At 46.4% G+C, this 15,544-nt stretch overlaps 1 protein-coding gene across 1 annotated transcript in view; it reads right to left on the reverse strand.

Annotated features, from left to right (window-relative positions):
• KDM7A (lysine demethylase 7A) overlaps positions 1-7,977 on the reverse strand; it is a 110,157-nt gene extending 102,180 nt beyond the window's left edge. The window contains exon 1 of the mRNA XM_073899273.1: positions 7,889-7,977. The gene's annotated coding sequence lies outside the window, so the exon portion shown is untranslated. The remainder of the gene's footprint in view (positions 1-7,888) is intronic.
• Positions 7,978-15,544: the final 7,567 nt, after the last annotated feature.

Below are 15,544 nucleotides of genomic sequence, written 5' to 3' on the forward strand. Positions count from 1 at the left end.
CCCCCCCCACCCCCACCCCCACCCCCCCCCCCGAGGTTCCGTGCGTCTAGGGTGGGGCTCAGCAAAGCATGCACATTTTGAGCAAGTTTCCAGGTGATGCTGCTGCTGGCCTGGGACCCCACCGAGAAGCAGGGATCCAGGCTGAAGCTGCAAGGGCTCTCTAACGAAAACAGGCAGCGTGCCTAAGGAGGGCTCTTAATAAGGCGGCCGAGGGCTGGTCTGGGAACGCAGCAGAGCTCCCACTAACTGCAGGCCTCCACAACAGCTGCTAGGAGAAAGAAGGAAGAGAGGGAGGAGCAAACGGTGAGGGCAGAAACACACCAGCGTGCCCTTTCCACAGAATAAGGCCTTTCTTGCTCCGATAATTGGCGCGGTCCCCAGCCTGCGGACCTGCTGCCCACATTCCCGACCAGGAGAGGGCCTGTAAGCACTCCTCACCCACTGACCTGAAAGGCACAGTCTGGGCTCCCATGCGGGCAAGAACCCTGTCAGTAAACCGCGGAAAAAGCCCAAAGCAGCCACACACTAACAAACAGGCACATATATTACAAATGTGAAGGGATAAAAAGGCATGTGAGGGAAATCAACAACATACAAGAGCAGAATTAGCATGAAAGACACACGCAAAAACAACTCACCCTGAAAGAAGCATAATTCAGGAACATTAGGGAAATATTTCTTTTTCCTTAATTCTAGCCTCAGAGATAAACTTGAGAGAAAATCTCAAGCAACAAGAGCAAACTGCTATGAAAAAGGAGCCTAGCTCCTCATAGCTTTAGAGGAACCCCAAAAATGTAACTACTAAAGTTAAAAAAAAAAAAGTGAATGAGCAGAATAACGGACGAAGCTAAAGGCCAAATTAGTGATCTAGAAGATAAACCTAAGGACATCCCCCTGAACATGATACAAAAGGCAGAGAAATACAAGATACCTGAGGAAAAATGAGGCAGAAGATGAAGGAAGTCCTAGTCATCAAACGGAAGCTCCTCAAGGAAAGAAAACAGAGAACGGGGGGAAAAATCAGAGAAACAACCAGGAAAAAAATTCCCTAAGTTGAAGAATGAACAATTTCAGAGTGAAGGGGCCCACAGAATACCAAACCAGAGCAGAGTAGTAAGATCCAGAACTAGGTGCATGTCGGTGAAAACCCTGAATAAAAGTCAGATTAAATTATCTATCTGTATGTATGTGGGAAGTTTCCAAAAAGAGAAAGCACTTTGCCTATTAAGGAGGAAGAATTAGTCTGACTTCAGACTTAACAACACTGCTAGATGCTTGAATGTCTTCTAAACAAGGCCATCTTCATAACTTGCAGGGCTCAGTGACAATGAAAACGTGGGACTTCACGATAAAAAATTATTAAGAATTTCAAGATGGCAACCATAGAGTCTTAAACCAAATGGGGGCTGGGGGAGGGGGTGCTTCTAGGCACAGGGCCCTTCTAAGCACTTCCTTTACTTCCTGATCCTTCCTAGCAACCAATGCCCATAGTACTTCATGCTCTTTTCTTTCATGGAGAGCACAGGTCCCATGCCAACGGAGGCAGCCTTGTTTCCAACTTTGGAGAAGCAAAGATTTTGAACCTAACATTCTCTATTCAGCCAAACTGTCAACTAAGTAGAAGGGCAAAAAGAGATGTTTTTGGACTTGTGAGAATTTAGAAAATTTACTTGACGCCTACCCTACAGGAAAAAGGTGTTTGAGTTACTTTCAAAAAAACTTAGAGCTTCCAGAAAAATAAAATCAGGACTCCAAGAAATAAAGTGACTTAAAATACCAGACACAGTGGTAGCTAGGGATGACCTAGACGTAAAGGAAGATGAAAAGAAAACAGGGGAATACATTAGGTATTGAGGCTTAAGTGATTTTTCTTTAAGCTTCAAAGGTTTAGTGACATTGGATTATGTTCCTTCTCTATAGAGCCAATCATTGTTGGTTCGGTGGTAAATAATATTTAAATTATAATATTGTCAGGGTTTTTTCAATGATTTTTATTCTTAGAATCAATCTATAGTCAAAACGCATAAAAAACCATCATTATGATTACAGAACAGAATGTAAATATTATAAACCCTGGCAATGTAACATAAGAAGTTATAAAAAGAAATAAGAGAGAGATAAGAAAAGCAGAGAGTCAAGAGGATCTGCTTGAATTTGATAGATCCAGAAATAAAGGTTTTCGTATTTTATTTGAAGTTGTAAAATATCCCATAGAAAAACTAAAGAACTAAAAATAATATGTCTAATAAAAACTGGTCAGGGAAAGTAGGTGGCATTATAAGATGTATTAGATTCTTCATTTTCATTTTCATAGCAAGGAATCAGTAGACCCTTTCTACATTGATAAACCAAGAAACAAAGGTATAAGCAAATTATTTCAGGTTCTATAATAACCACCATAAATATTTAAACAGGAAATCTTGACGATGGGGGCTTCTGAGGAGTGAGACTGAGGGAGCAGTTTGGGGAAGAAATATAATGTCTATTTTTCATTTTATACTTTCATTCTATACTTTTCTGTATCATTCTAATTTTGCCATGTGCATGCATTATTTCTATAATTAAAAATCAGTTCAGGCGCCTGGGTGGCTCAGTCGTTAAGCATCTGCCTTTGGCTCAGGTCATGATCCCAGGGTCCTGGGAGTGAGCCCTGCCCTGGGCCCCCTGCTCAGCCGGGAGCCTGCTTCTCCCTCTCCCACTCCCCCTGCTTGTGTTCCCTCTCTCGCTGTGTTTCTCTCTGTCAAATAAATAAATAAAATCTTAAAAAAAAAAAAATCAGTTCAGCAAGAAAGGAAATGGGAGCAATACTAATCAGTAGGAGCCAGTATGGCTCAATGAACTTGACTTTCTTCCTGGTTACTAGCCTGCTAGATCAAGAGAACTCATTATTACCATGTTTCAGACCCTCTTCTAGGAGTTGGGGATACAGTAAGTGAACCTTAAAGAGAAAAATGAAACAAAAAATTGTCCTCATGGAACTTACATCCAAGTGTAGGAGGTTGACATCCTAGGTAATAAGGTCTCAAGAAACTTCAATTAGGGAAAGGCCAAGGGATGCCTGGGTGTGTGGCAGTTTTGGATTGGGTGACTAGGGAAGGCCTCACTGCAAAAGTGATTAAATAACTAAAGACATGTAAGTGATAAGGGAGTGGTCAAGTGGATACCTGAGGGGAAGTAGTCCAGATAGAATAGCCAGTGCAAAGGCCCTGGGGCAGGAATATACCCTGTAAGCTCCAGAAACACAAGTGGCTGGGGTGGCAAAAGCAAAAGGGAGTGTTGTAGATGATATGAGAGAGGTAAGGGAGTAGGGGCAGGTCACACAGGCCTCATCTGCTCTTTGAAGGACTTTGGTTTTTCTTGTGAACAAGATGGCAAGAGCCCTGTGATAATGCAGGCCAGAGCATTCTAAATGCCCCATATATTTAACAAGCACTTGTATCACCTGAGGGGCATGTGAGAATGCAGATTCTGATTCAGTAGGCTTGAGGTGGGCATTGAGATTCTCCAGTTCTTACAAAAGCTCTCCAGTTGGGGCGTCTGGGTGGCTCAGTCATTAGGCGTCTGCCTTCGGCTCAGGTCATGATACCAGGGTCCTGGGATTGAGCCCCACATCGGGCTCCCTGCTCAGCAGGGAGCCTGCTTCTCCCTCTCCCACTCCCCCTGTTTGTGTTCCCTCTCTCGTGTTCTCTCTCTCTGTCAAATAAATAAAATAAATCTTACCAAAAAAAAAAAAAAGCTCTCTGGTTATACAGCACTGTTGGTCTGAGAACTAGCAAGAGTAGCTCACCCAAGCAGAAATAAGCCTCATTAGACAGCTTTCAACAGAGGGGGACATGCTACTTTAACATCTCTGAGCACTAGAGACTTTATTCATATGGCTGGATAGAGTTATTTGCCCCAGGTAAATAATACCTAAAGAATGAACAGGTTCTTTCATTTGACTCCGGTCAAAACCCAGTGAGGAACTGAGGTCTTCGGTTCAACAACCTATGATGAACTGTATCCTGCCAACTACCACTTGAGTGAGCTTGAAACAAAATTGAGCCCCCATCAAGCCAACTACAGCCCTATCGAATACCTCAATTGCAGCCTGTGACAGACGCTGAGCCAGAAGACCCAGCTAAGCCACATCTAGATTCAGGACCCACAGAACACTGTGAAATAATAAAAGTGTGTGTTTTAAACCACTAAATATCAGAGTAATTTGTTACACAGCCACAGAGAACTAACACAACATCAAAATTTTCTTTTAAATATATGGGGCATTTAGAATGCTCTGGCCTGCATTATCAAGCATGTTCTCGATAGATTTTAATGAGGCTTTGATGAGAAGCCAATCATTTGTGTAAAACGTACATACCTAAAGATAGAAAGAATTTTCCACTGACTGGCCTCTGGCCCCATACATTTAAAAAAACTAGTTTCTTCTCCCTTATTCACATATTTATATCAAATTACTAACTCTAGACCTGAACCTCATGTCGTAAAACAGGGTGAATCAACACAGTGGGTGGTAGGAGAGCTCCTGGTTCTCAGCGGTGTGATGGAGCTGGCTCCTTCTGGCTCACAAGAACTGTTAGCTTTTCAGGAATTTGGGGAGACCGTTGTTAATCACAGCCATTATTAAAAATTAAATAATATAAACTTAAAATTAAATCAGTAATCCTAAAAACAAAGATCGTACATTCTCAAAACTCATTTCCTACTTATACACTTTACAATGACTATGTCCTTGAAGTTATCTACATCTATTATATTCCAGTGGTGTCAATACAATATAATGGTGTCTACTCTTTCCAACCCTGCATACAGAGATGACACACCAACAGCTTGAAATAGGTGGGAGTGTTTATACCACAGAAATTAGCAAATATTACCAATCTGGTTCTCAACATTTACTGGTGTACCACAGCCTGCTAACCATTCCCACTCCAGGATGGCTAGCCATAGCATAACCAGACACAGAGCTGACTACAACCCATATAAGTATGTCCCACAAACCCAAACAAAAGGAAACCCCAACTCAAATTTCCTCTAGCTGGGCGCCACTCCTACCCAACTCAACAGGAGGATACGGTGTGATGGAGAGGAAACTGGAGTGGAAGGAGGTGTCAGTTTTCACCAATTACAATTAAAATATCTTTTTGCAAATCTGTTCAAAACAAGAATACCTTGCTAGGGCCCCACCTAAGGCACTGGAAGGAGCTCCAGCAAGTTGGAGGCCCTGAAGCTAAAGCTTCATCATGGGCCTCATGGTAAATCCACCTCTGCTCCAGAACTTTATGGATGCTTCCATCGCCCCTCAGTGGCTCCCATCATGCTTGACTCTGGGTTGGGGATCATGGGATGGGGGGCATTGAGAGCACTAACACCTGACACATTTCTGTATGCTCTGCTCAGGTGCTCACTCGGGTGGGCTCTCAACACACACACACACACACACACACACACACACACACACACACACTGGAAACACTTCCCCTGCAATCTTCCCGTCTGAAAGCAACTGCCCTGGGGGCCTGTCTTTCTCATTCTTTGTTGCCAAAGAGCCATTAGCTTTCTGAGGCTGCCACAACAAAATGCCATAGACTGGAAGCCTTAAACAATAGAAATGAATTTTCTTACACTTCTGGAGGCTCCAAGTCTAAGAGCAAGATGTTGGTAGGTTTGTTTTCTTCTGAGGCCTCTTGTTGGCTTGAAGACAGCCACCCTCTGGCTGCGCTTTCGCATGGTTGTCCCTCTGGGCTGTCATGCCCCTGGTGTCTCTCTGTGTCCAAATTCCCTCTTCTTCGAAGGACACCAGTTGGATTGGATTAGAACCTACTCTACAGACCTCATTTCAACTTAATCATCTCTTTAAAGACCTTGTCTCCAAAGACAGTCACATTCTGAGGTACTGGGGTTGGGACTTCAACATAGGAATTGGGGATGAGGTGGGGGACGACACAATTCATTCCATAACACTATCCTTCCCAGAGATGCTAAGCTCAGCCTCTTGGCCTAGCATTAATAGTAACAAGACTGCTGGAAAAAGATCTCATTTATCAAAAAGGAAAATATAGCAGGAGGGCCTGGGTGGCTCAGTCGGTGAAGTGTCCGCCTTCAGCTCAGGTCATGATCTCAGGGTCCTGGGATAGAGCCCCACATCAGGCTCCCTGCTCAGCAGGGAGTCTGCTTCTCCCTCTCCTGCTGCCCCTCCCCCACTCCCCTGCCCATGCTTGCTCCTCTCTCTCTCTCTCTAAAATAAATAAAATCTTTTTATAAAAAAATAAAAGGAAAATGTAGCAGTATTTCAAAAACTATCATTCTGTTACAGAATTATTCAAGAGATTCATAGAGAATAGGGATGAGAAGGAGGACCCCATGTTTGGAAGCTACAGGGAGACAGGGTATGACCGTGTGAAAGTGCCATGCCGAAGTGGTAGTGGCTGGTACCCAAAGAGCCCTCTGTCACCCGATGCATCAGAGTGAGCGGTGCCCAAGCAGTCGCTAGAAAACCAGTGGGAGGGTATTCACGCACTAGGTAAGGTTTTAAATTAGATGACCTTCCAGACTCGACTACCCCCACGTTCTCCAGTTTTTTCACGATCAACATGGCCACCACGCCACTAGATTTAGTAAATCTTTTATTTTTAAAAAACGTGGAATATTATAATTCAAAGTATACTTCATAACCTAGAGTGATTGCTACGGAGCTTTCCTTTAAATTTCTATCTGGAAAAGATCTGAAATGACTGAAAGGCAAAATAAAAACAAAAATTCCCCAAGCTCCAAGATGTGAAATTCAAGAAAAATGTTCCAGATCTCAGCATGAAATGATCCAAAATAGGCAATATAATTTTCACATCTCTTGGAAAAATACTGAGTCATATTGCCCACCCACATCTTACAAAAATAACAGAAATCCAGTGATTCAAGCAAGATACACTCTGCCATTGTCTGAAGCAAACATTTGAGTCATTCAGGAAAATGAGGAGCAAAGTCCCCTCGGTGAAAAACATTTAAATTCCATGTCCCCAGGGAAGTTTTGTAATGAGGCATTCTTTCCATCACCCACATTCCTTTTTCTCACGTCCTGGGATACCTTCTGGCCAGAAATCGGGGACTTGGTGAGAACCACAAACAGCCTTGAACAGGCAGAGTATAGTCAGGTGCTCCGTGAGCAGTGATTAGGACTCGACCCACAGTCGCCTGGGACAAAGCTGGGAAAGGCTCCCGGGAGACCCTCACGACCCACAGGGCAGAGGGAGGCCACACCCCCTCGTCCACCCTCTGGGTTCCCGTCACCTCCCAGCCCATGTGTCTTTCTCTACACTCAGCAGCAAGCCAGCAGGCTAGCCCTCCACCCGTCACCCATCCCCCCGGCTCTCCCTCTTCTTGCCAACCCTGCTCTGTCTGTGCCTTCTCCCCTTCCTTGTGTATCCTTCCTTCCCTGCTCCCCATTAGCAACGCCCCCTCTCTTCCTGCCAGTCCAGCGTTCCCTGTCACTGCCTAGCGGAGAGTCTGATGGCAGTAACTGCTCAAGAAAGGTCTGACCAGGGACAATGACAACGCGAACAGAAGGAATTCCAAATAAGCGGCTCCTGAGCTTGTCACTCCTAAAGGAACCGGCCCGGCCGTCCCCCTCCTGACCCATCCCCCTCCAATCCCTGATATTGTGGTTGGCACCGCCAGGGAATTACCGAAAGGGCTCCCGGAATGGCACCAAGGACCCACTGATGCCAAACGAGGGCCCTTTGCCCGTCCTCAATCTGCTCGGTCTCTGCAACACCGGGCAGCGAGGATGACTCACTCTCTAAAAGAGGCGTCCTTCCTGTCTGCTACAGCAGCCCTGGTTTTCCTCCCAATTCAACCAAGCAACGTCTGCTCGACGCTTCGGCTGCATCACCTTCTCTTTGGCCTGGCCTTCTTTGCCAACTCCTCTTTCTTTCCACTCTCTGCACACCTCACACCTCCTCTCCCTTCAGAGAGCTCCCCTTTGGACCCTTGGAGGCAGCCTCCGTGCCCAACTCTGCGCAAACATGGCCGCCTCACTTCCTTGTTCCTGCGCATCCCCTGTCTTCCAGTCGTGCCACTTCGACCCTTGCCTTCCGCGATTTTCATCAAGCCTCGCCACCCCACCTTCGACACCCTCATCCCAATCACGTGAATAAGAAATAGTCTTCACCAGGCCCCTGAGTTCTTTATTTAAAATTGTCTTTCTCACAGACCCCTGCCTCCCTCCCATCTTTTTCCTTCTTTCCTACCGCATGCCTGGATTCTCCCGAGTTTCAGCCTCTCCTTCCTCCAGCTCAGCTTGAGACATCTTTCTGAGGCACCTCACTGATCCACACTGCCCTCCTGTAAAACTTCAGCGGGTCCCCATCATCCCTTCAATATGTAAATATATTTAATATACTATATATATATTAAATATATAATACACACACACACACAGAGAGAGAGAGAGAGAGAGATGGGGAGGGAGATTTATTCTAAGAATTTGGCTCATATGATTGTAGATCATGGAGGCTGACAAATAAAAAATCTGGGTAGGCTGACAGGCTGGAGACTCAGGGAAGAGTTAATGTGGCAACTCAAGTTTGAAGCCTGTCTGTTTGGCAGAACTCCCTCTTCCTCTGGAGAGGTTAGTCTTTTCCTTAAGATCTTCAACTGATTGGGTCAGGCCCACCCACATTATAGAGGTGATCTGCTTTCTCAAAGACTGATTTATATGTTAATCCCGTCCGAAAAATACTGAGTTAACCAACTTGTGCTGCTATGACAAACACCATGGCTGAGAGGCTTCAGTGACAAACACTCACTTCTCACAGTTCTGGAGGCTAGGAGGTCCAAGATCAAGGTTCCAGCCAGTTCTGTTCCTGGTGAGAGCCCACTTTCTAGTTTACAGATGGATGTCTTATTGCCATGTCCTCACATGGCAGAGAGAGAGAAATTATCTCTCTCATGCTGTTCTTATAAGGGCACTAACCCCATCATGAGAGCTCCACCCTTATGACTTAATTATCTTCCAAAGGCCCCACCTCCAAATACCATCACCCTGGGATTAGGGCTTCAACGTACGATTTTTAGGAGAACACAAAATTTTAGTTCATACCAAATGCCTTCACAGAAATAACTAGAATGGTGTTTGACCAAATATCTGTGTACGGTGGCCTACCCAAGTTGACACATAAAATTAACTATCACAGTCTTTCCAAACTCTGACGTTGGCTTCCTCAACTCAAGACACCACTAGGCTCCGTTTGGATTCAATTCCTTACACAGCAGGTAAGAACTCTCTCCAGATCGTCATCTGTGAGAATTTAATGGTGCCCCTCATTGGTTTCTTTCCGGCATCACGATTTTGCATTGCCCGTTGTACAATGTCTGAAAACTGTTCTCTTGTATATTTTGTCCGCTTTTTAAATCGTTTCAGGTAGGAGGGTAAATCCAGTCCCCATGGCAGAAGTTTATTTCTACGTCATGCTATGAAGAGTGCTTTGTTCGGGGGCGCCTGGGGGGCTCAGCGGGTTGAGCATCTGACTCTTGATTTCGGCTCAGGTCGTGATCTCGAAGTCTTGAGATCAAGCCTCACACTGGGCTCCGTGATCAGCACAGAATCTGCTTCAGAGTCTTTCTCCCTCCCTCTCCGCTTCTCCCCCTGCTCGTGCTCTCTCCCTCTTTCAAATAAATAAATAAATAAAACCTTAAAAAAAGAGTGCTTTGTTCACCTAGGCTCATGCTCATAAAATAGCATTTTTAATTTAAAAATTAATTTGTTTGGGTACCTGGGTGACCCGGTCGGTTAAGCATCTGCCTTCAGCTCAGGTCATGGTCCCAGGGTCCTGGGATCGAGCCCCGCATCGGGCTCCCTGCTCAGTGGAGAGTCTTCTTCTCCCTCTGCCCCCTTCCCCCAGCTCGTGCACTCACTCATTCTCAAAAGTAAATAAATAAAATCTTAAAAAAAAAAGACTCCCTCTCCCTCTGCCCCACCACCTTGCATGCTCTCTCTCTCTCTCTCCTTAAAAAAAATAAACAATCTGTTTATCATAGAAAATATTTTAACTACAGAAAAATACAAAAGAAAAAATAGTTTACACATAACCTCCCACCTTTGGCTGCATAATCTTCCTCTCTTTGTGAATATATTATTCTCTTTGTGAATACATTTATGACTATTTTATTATCTCAATAAACACTTCTGAATGAATATGTGTGAATTGGTGCTAAGATAGGGATCACACAGGCGCAAGTTCTCAGAGAACCCCGTGTCCTCTTAAGTGGGAAGCAAATCACTACTAGGCAGGCAGATGCAGCTGCTTGACAAGGAATCTCCTTCTGTGGGAGGTTACTTAAGGAGTTTGGACAACCAGAGTCGGAACAGAGAGCCCAAACCTGAGCAGCTTCCAAGGTGTGAGTTGTTCTCAGTTGGCAGGCCCCAAAACCTTTCTTTCCAGAACAAAAACTACTCCCCCTCCAGAAAAGGAAAACAAGGCGTCTGGTTGTGTGCTAAGGGAGTCTAGCCTGAAATGGCTCACTGGAAGGAGGGGAGAATAGACCTGAGAGGTCAAAGGTGCTCAGTCCTGCCGAGGCGATGTCCCACCACACCCCAGGGAGAAAGGGACATCTCGAGTTTCCTGACTTCACGGATATAATGCCCTTCACTCCTTCCACTTTGTGTCTTGCTCATCGAAGGCCAACCACGATTATTGGTTGGAATAGTGAATGGAATATATAATTAAAGAAACAGAACGTCTCTGAGAAGCCAAATCTTTTTCTGGAAAGCTTTGTCCCTCCCTGGGGGTTTCACTTTAGCAAAGTGTTTGGTAGCATGGGATCCTGCCAACACGGGATCTGAGGTGTCTTACACTCATTGAGCAGGGACAGAGGTCCAGTACTTAATAGGTTCACAGATGCACAAGTTTTCATAACACTTCCAGTTTGCAATTGTCTGACCCTCAACCATCGCTTAGGGGACCAGCCCCGTGTCCTTTGACTCCTGACAATGACCTATGACCTCTCAATTGTCTTTGGTGACTCTCTGGGGAAGATGAGTGGTGGAAGTTAGTTCAAGCAGAAGTAGATGAAATTCTCCTTTGATAAAAAAATCCAATAAAAAGCCTTAAAATATATAGCAAGAGAATACAGTGGGAGTGAAAGAGAGAGAGAGAGAGAAAGAATCAGATTCTTTTTTTCTGCATTGAACACCAGTGACCCTGAGGTTGGAGACAGCCAAGCAGCCTCAGATCAAATAAGCTCAGCTGAACCCAGGAGAACACCTTACATGGTAATAATATCTCAGTTCTCAGGGCGCCTGGGTGGCTCAGTCGGTTAAGCGTCTGCCTTCGGCTCATGTCATGACCTCAGGGTCCTGGGATCCAGCCCGTCATCAGTCGGGCTCCCTGCTCCGTGAGGAGCCTGCTTCTCCCTCCCCTCTCCCCCTGCTTGTATGTGCTCTCTCTCAAATATATAAATAAATAAAATCTTTTTTTTTAATCTCAGTTCTCATTGACAGAGAGCTTGAGAGAGTCCCCATTTTCCCTCTTTCTCATCTCAGTGACAGAAGGTAGGCAGGGTATTAGGGTAGCGGAGGGTATAGGCTCATAAAGTTACACACCAGAGTTTGCAGGCTGGCCCCACCACCTGACACCATTGTGACCTTGGGCAAGACCCTCATGAGCAAGGGGGAGCTGAATTTAGTAGCACCTACCTCATGAGGTTGCTATGAATCCAGGGAGGTAAGGCCGTTTAGAATGGCCCTGCTACTTGGTAAATCTCAGGAAATCCGAGCTGCTAGTCTTTTATTTTCCAGATCTTTCTCCTTGTATGTTCCTTTAATTACCTGGTTTCATTTAAAGAAATTATGAGGGTAGCATGGTAGTTTGTTATGAAAGATTGAAGATGCAGTGACACAAATATTTCTGGGGGAGAAAAGGGAACAGGGAAACTGGGGGGAAAGAGAAATATATGAAATGGGAAAGGTACAAAAATGCCCTTTAAAAAATTAAACTCACTTTGATGTTTGGGAACATAGCATGCCCTATGCATAGCTTGCTCTTAGAATGCTTTATACAACAACTGTAAAGCATAGCTGATCTCAGCATTAACTATAAATCTATCAGTTGACTTAATTATTATATGTCTTGAATTCTTGTTGTGAATGGGGCTACAAGACTTTGAAGGAATCTGAGTTGTCAGTTTGTGCCTATTTGTGAGAATCAGACGGAATCTAAGAACCGGGGGAGAAAGTCAGCCTTACAGTAAAACAAAGAAAGCCATTATGTTCTCTGCACTCCGTGTCTTCCACTGTTTCAAAAAAGATACAGAAAGCTCTGGTTTCCAGAAAAGGAGCTGAGAATAAAATGAACCCAGATTCACACAGAACATCTTCCCCCCCCCAACAGCTCTAATTGGTCTTGTTTTGTGTGCTGTCACTAACATAAATGTCTGCCTTTTCATTTCTCTTTTATCACCTTCAAGGATTTTGGAAGAATGAAGTTTTGTCCCAACTAAAATTAATCACCCTATCTTTCCCATGCTAGATTATTTCTAGAACAAATACATGTAAATTTGTTCGTTGTCTCCATAAATATTGACTAAGTCCCTCCCGCGTGGCAGGCACGAGGCGGGGGGGGCCTAAGGACACACATAGCCCCTGACCCTGAGTTGCTCATGGGCTGTGAGGGAGAGAGGTTTGTGGAGAAGTCAGTGTACTGGAGAGTTATGGGAGCAGTGCCTGGTGCTTCCAGGGGGGCACTCGGGGACAGTGCCCAGCCAGAGGGACAAGAGGCTAAGTCTGCCCGTCGGTGTGAGGGTTAGGAATGTTTTCAAGGGACACATTTGATGACTCCTTTTCAGATATGCTTTCCAAATAGACCTCCTTCTTTCCTATTCTGTAGGACTTGGGGGCCTCTGAAGTCATCAGGGACCACTACTTTGCAAAGGCCTCGTAGAAATGTGGGAATATTGGGCGCGCCTGGGTGGCTCAGTTGTTTGGGCGTCTGCCTTGGGCTCAGGTCATGATCCCAGGGTCCTGAGATCGAGCCCCACATCGGGCTCCCTGATCAGTGGGGAGTCTGCTTCTCCCTCTACCCTTCCCCCCTGCTTGTGATCTCTCTCTCTCTCTCTCACTCAAATAAATAAATAAAATCTTTTTTAAAAATGTGGGAATATTTTTACAGTCTCAAAATTAGTTGAGATCATCAGCGTTACTGGTTAAGAAATGGTGGACAGAGATGCTCAGCCCAGCCCCTCCTTCCTCACTTAGTCAGTATTTGATTCCCTGCTGAGCACCCCTGCAACTAGGTATCCTCATTTCCTTCAGGGAGCTCCCCAGGGTGAACCCAGAAGTCGTTCTTCTCAAGGACAATGATCTTCCTTATATGTAGAAGTCTTTTGGGTACCTCGCATTTAACATTAAAGCATGCCTTGCTTTTTACAAACACGCGCAGCAACTTATAGGGGACCCTCACCAAGATTCCCTACAGAGTTCCGGTGTTGGGGTCTTTCCCAGACATTCTTTTCTTTGTATTTCTTCTTGAAGATGGCAGCCACCTGAGTGGCTTTTATGGGGATGACCCAAGGTCCCGGCTGAGGAAGGGGGTGAAGAGAACAGGAGTCCAGGTGGAAGGGGGTGAGCAGACAGGTTAGGTCATGGCTAGACAAGCTATGGAACCTCAGTGGCCTCCCAGGTTCCAGGAGCAAGGAGCCAGTACAGAGCGGGTGGGGGAAGGCGGTCGGACTCGGCCACAACCGCCCCCTTCCTCCTCCCTGCGAACACCAGGTGCTGAGCACAGTGCCCTCCTCTAACTTCTAGAAGCATTTACCATCTGTACTAGTTCCCCGGATTTAGGGACAAACAGGTTTAGAAATCAGGCTCCCAGGCAGTGAGACTCGGAGATGGGACAGGAAGGTGACTGGGAACACCCTCGGGTTCCATCGGTGACGGGGAGTGAGGCCAACAGGACCCAGCTAGGGAGGCGTTGAGCTGTGATACGGTCACAACAAAGGCCTCCACTCCCCCGTGGGGAGCTCTGCAGCTGGGATGGCCCCTCAGTGTCTAGAATTGGGGCAAGGGAGCCATACCCCAGCACTGACCAGTCCGTGGATGTGGGCTGCCCCGGGAGAAGGAGGTGACCTTGAGCAAGGACGGCAATTTCTGGAAAGGGACTCAACTCAGAGCCATGAGCCAGCTAATCCCAGCAGCTGGGGGACTGAGCACGAGCACACCCGACTGCGGAGGGGGATGATTACATAGTAGACAGTCCATCGTTGCCTGAACTTCTCATTTTGTTCCTATGTTGGATGATAAACACACTGCTCTAAGTGTCCCCCACCATGCCCTGCCTCTTGAAGGCTCCCTGGACGGGATTACCAACTGGGCCTATGACTACCAAAGTCCTTTATGCTACAGGGATGCCAACCGTGATAAACGGGCATGCAGAGGACTGTCCTCCTGGCTTGCAATGCCTCATCTTCCTAGAATCCTGAAAATCTGAACCTCAAACCCTGCTGAGCTAGAAACTCCTACAGCGGGGCTCAGAGTGGGCTCCCGGACCAGCAGCCTCAGCATCACCTAGGAACTTGATAGAAATGGAAACTCTCGGGCCCCTGCCCAGACCTACTGAATCAGAAACTCCAGGGGTGGGGTCCCATGATGTGTGTTCTAACAAGCCCTCTCTGTGACTCAGGCTCACTAGTTTGAGAAGCACGGCGTTAATAACGTGGCACACTATGTGTGGGAGGCAAGAGATCCTGTGAATCAAGGGAGCCTATGAATCATGCCTCGGCAAGGGCTCACACCTGGCCAGGGAAGAAGAGAAAGACGAGAGCGGGAACGACAGAGAGTATCAAGGGTCACTGGGTCCATCCAAGAACACAGTGTGTCTTCTCTGGCCCAAGGGACAGGGGAAGAAGCCAGGCAGGCCCCGCCACGCAGCCCACACCTGATGCCACCTGAGCTGAGGCATGACAAATGTGGAAGGGTGTCTTTGTTGGCATCCTGACTCTCACTGTGTTCTAAAGGTCTCAGGGCTCATTGTGGTTTTCCTTATTGCAGTTGAAGGGAGGCGCGCTGGGTGCTACTTCCTTGGCAGAGAAAAAACAACCTTCGGCCCGAGCCTCTCCCCTCTGTGGGAAGGAGAAGTGAAACGGGCTGTGGGCTGGGGAGGAAGGGGGGCTGATTGGGGTTTCTGGAGAGGCCGAGACTTTCTGGTTTAGTCTGACAGCACCACCTCAGCCATGCTAGGAAAACAGAAGTGGCTCCCGGCATAGTCTGCTCAGTTCCTGCAGCTGCTCATGTAGCCAGGATTTACGGAAACCTGTACGCGTTTGCCCTCACACTCTGATGGGTGCATGGAGCCTAGCTAGAGAGAGTGGGGTCGCTCACCTGCCAGAGCGACACATGGACCCAGCCTGTATAACTAGGAGCTAAAGGATGCGATGGGGATCTAAGTGGGATCTGTCGGGAAGGAGCATGCCCTGAAGACTGCAGAAGACCCCAAGGAGGAAGCTTGAAGGAAGGACAGGCCCGGGAAGCTGGGAGAAAAGGAGAGGAAAAGGC

Source organism: Callorhinus ursinus, unplaced genomic scaffold, assembly GCF_003265705.2.
Source record: "Callorhinus ursinus isolate GAN/ISIS: 27379988/994484 unplaced genomic scaffold, GSC_fseal_2.0 scaffold12, whole genome shotgun sequence".
Taxonomy (NCBI): domain Eukaryota; kingdom Metazoa; phylum Chordata; class Mammalia; order Carnivora; family Otariidae; genus Callorhinus; species Callorhinus ursinus.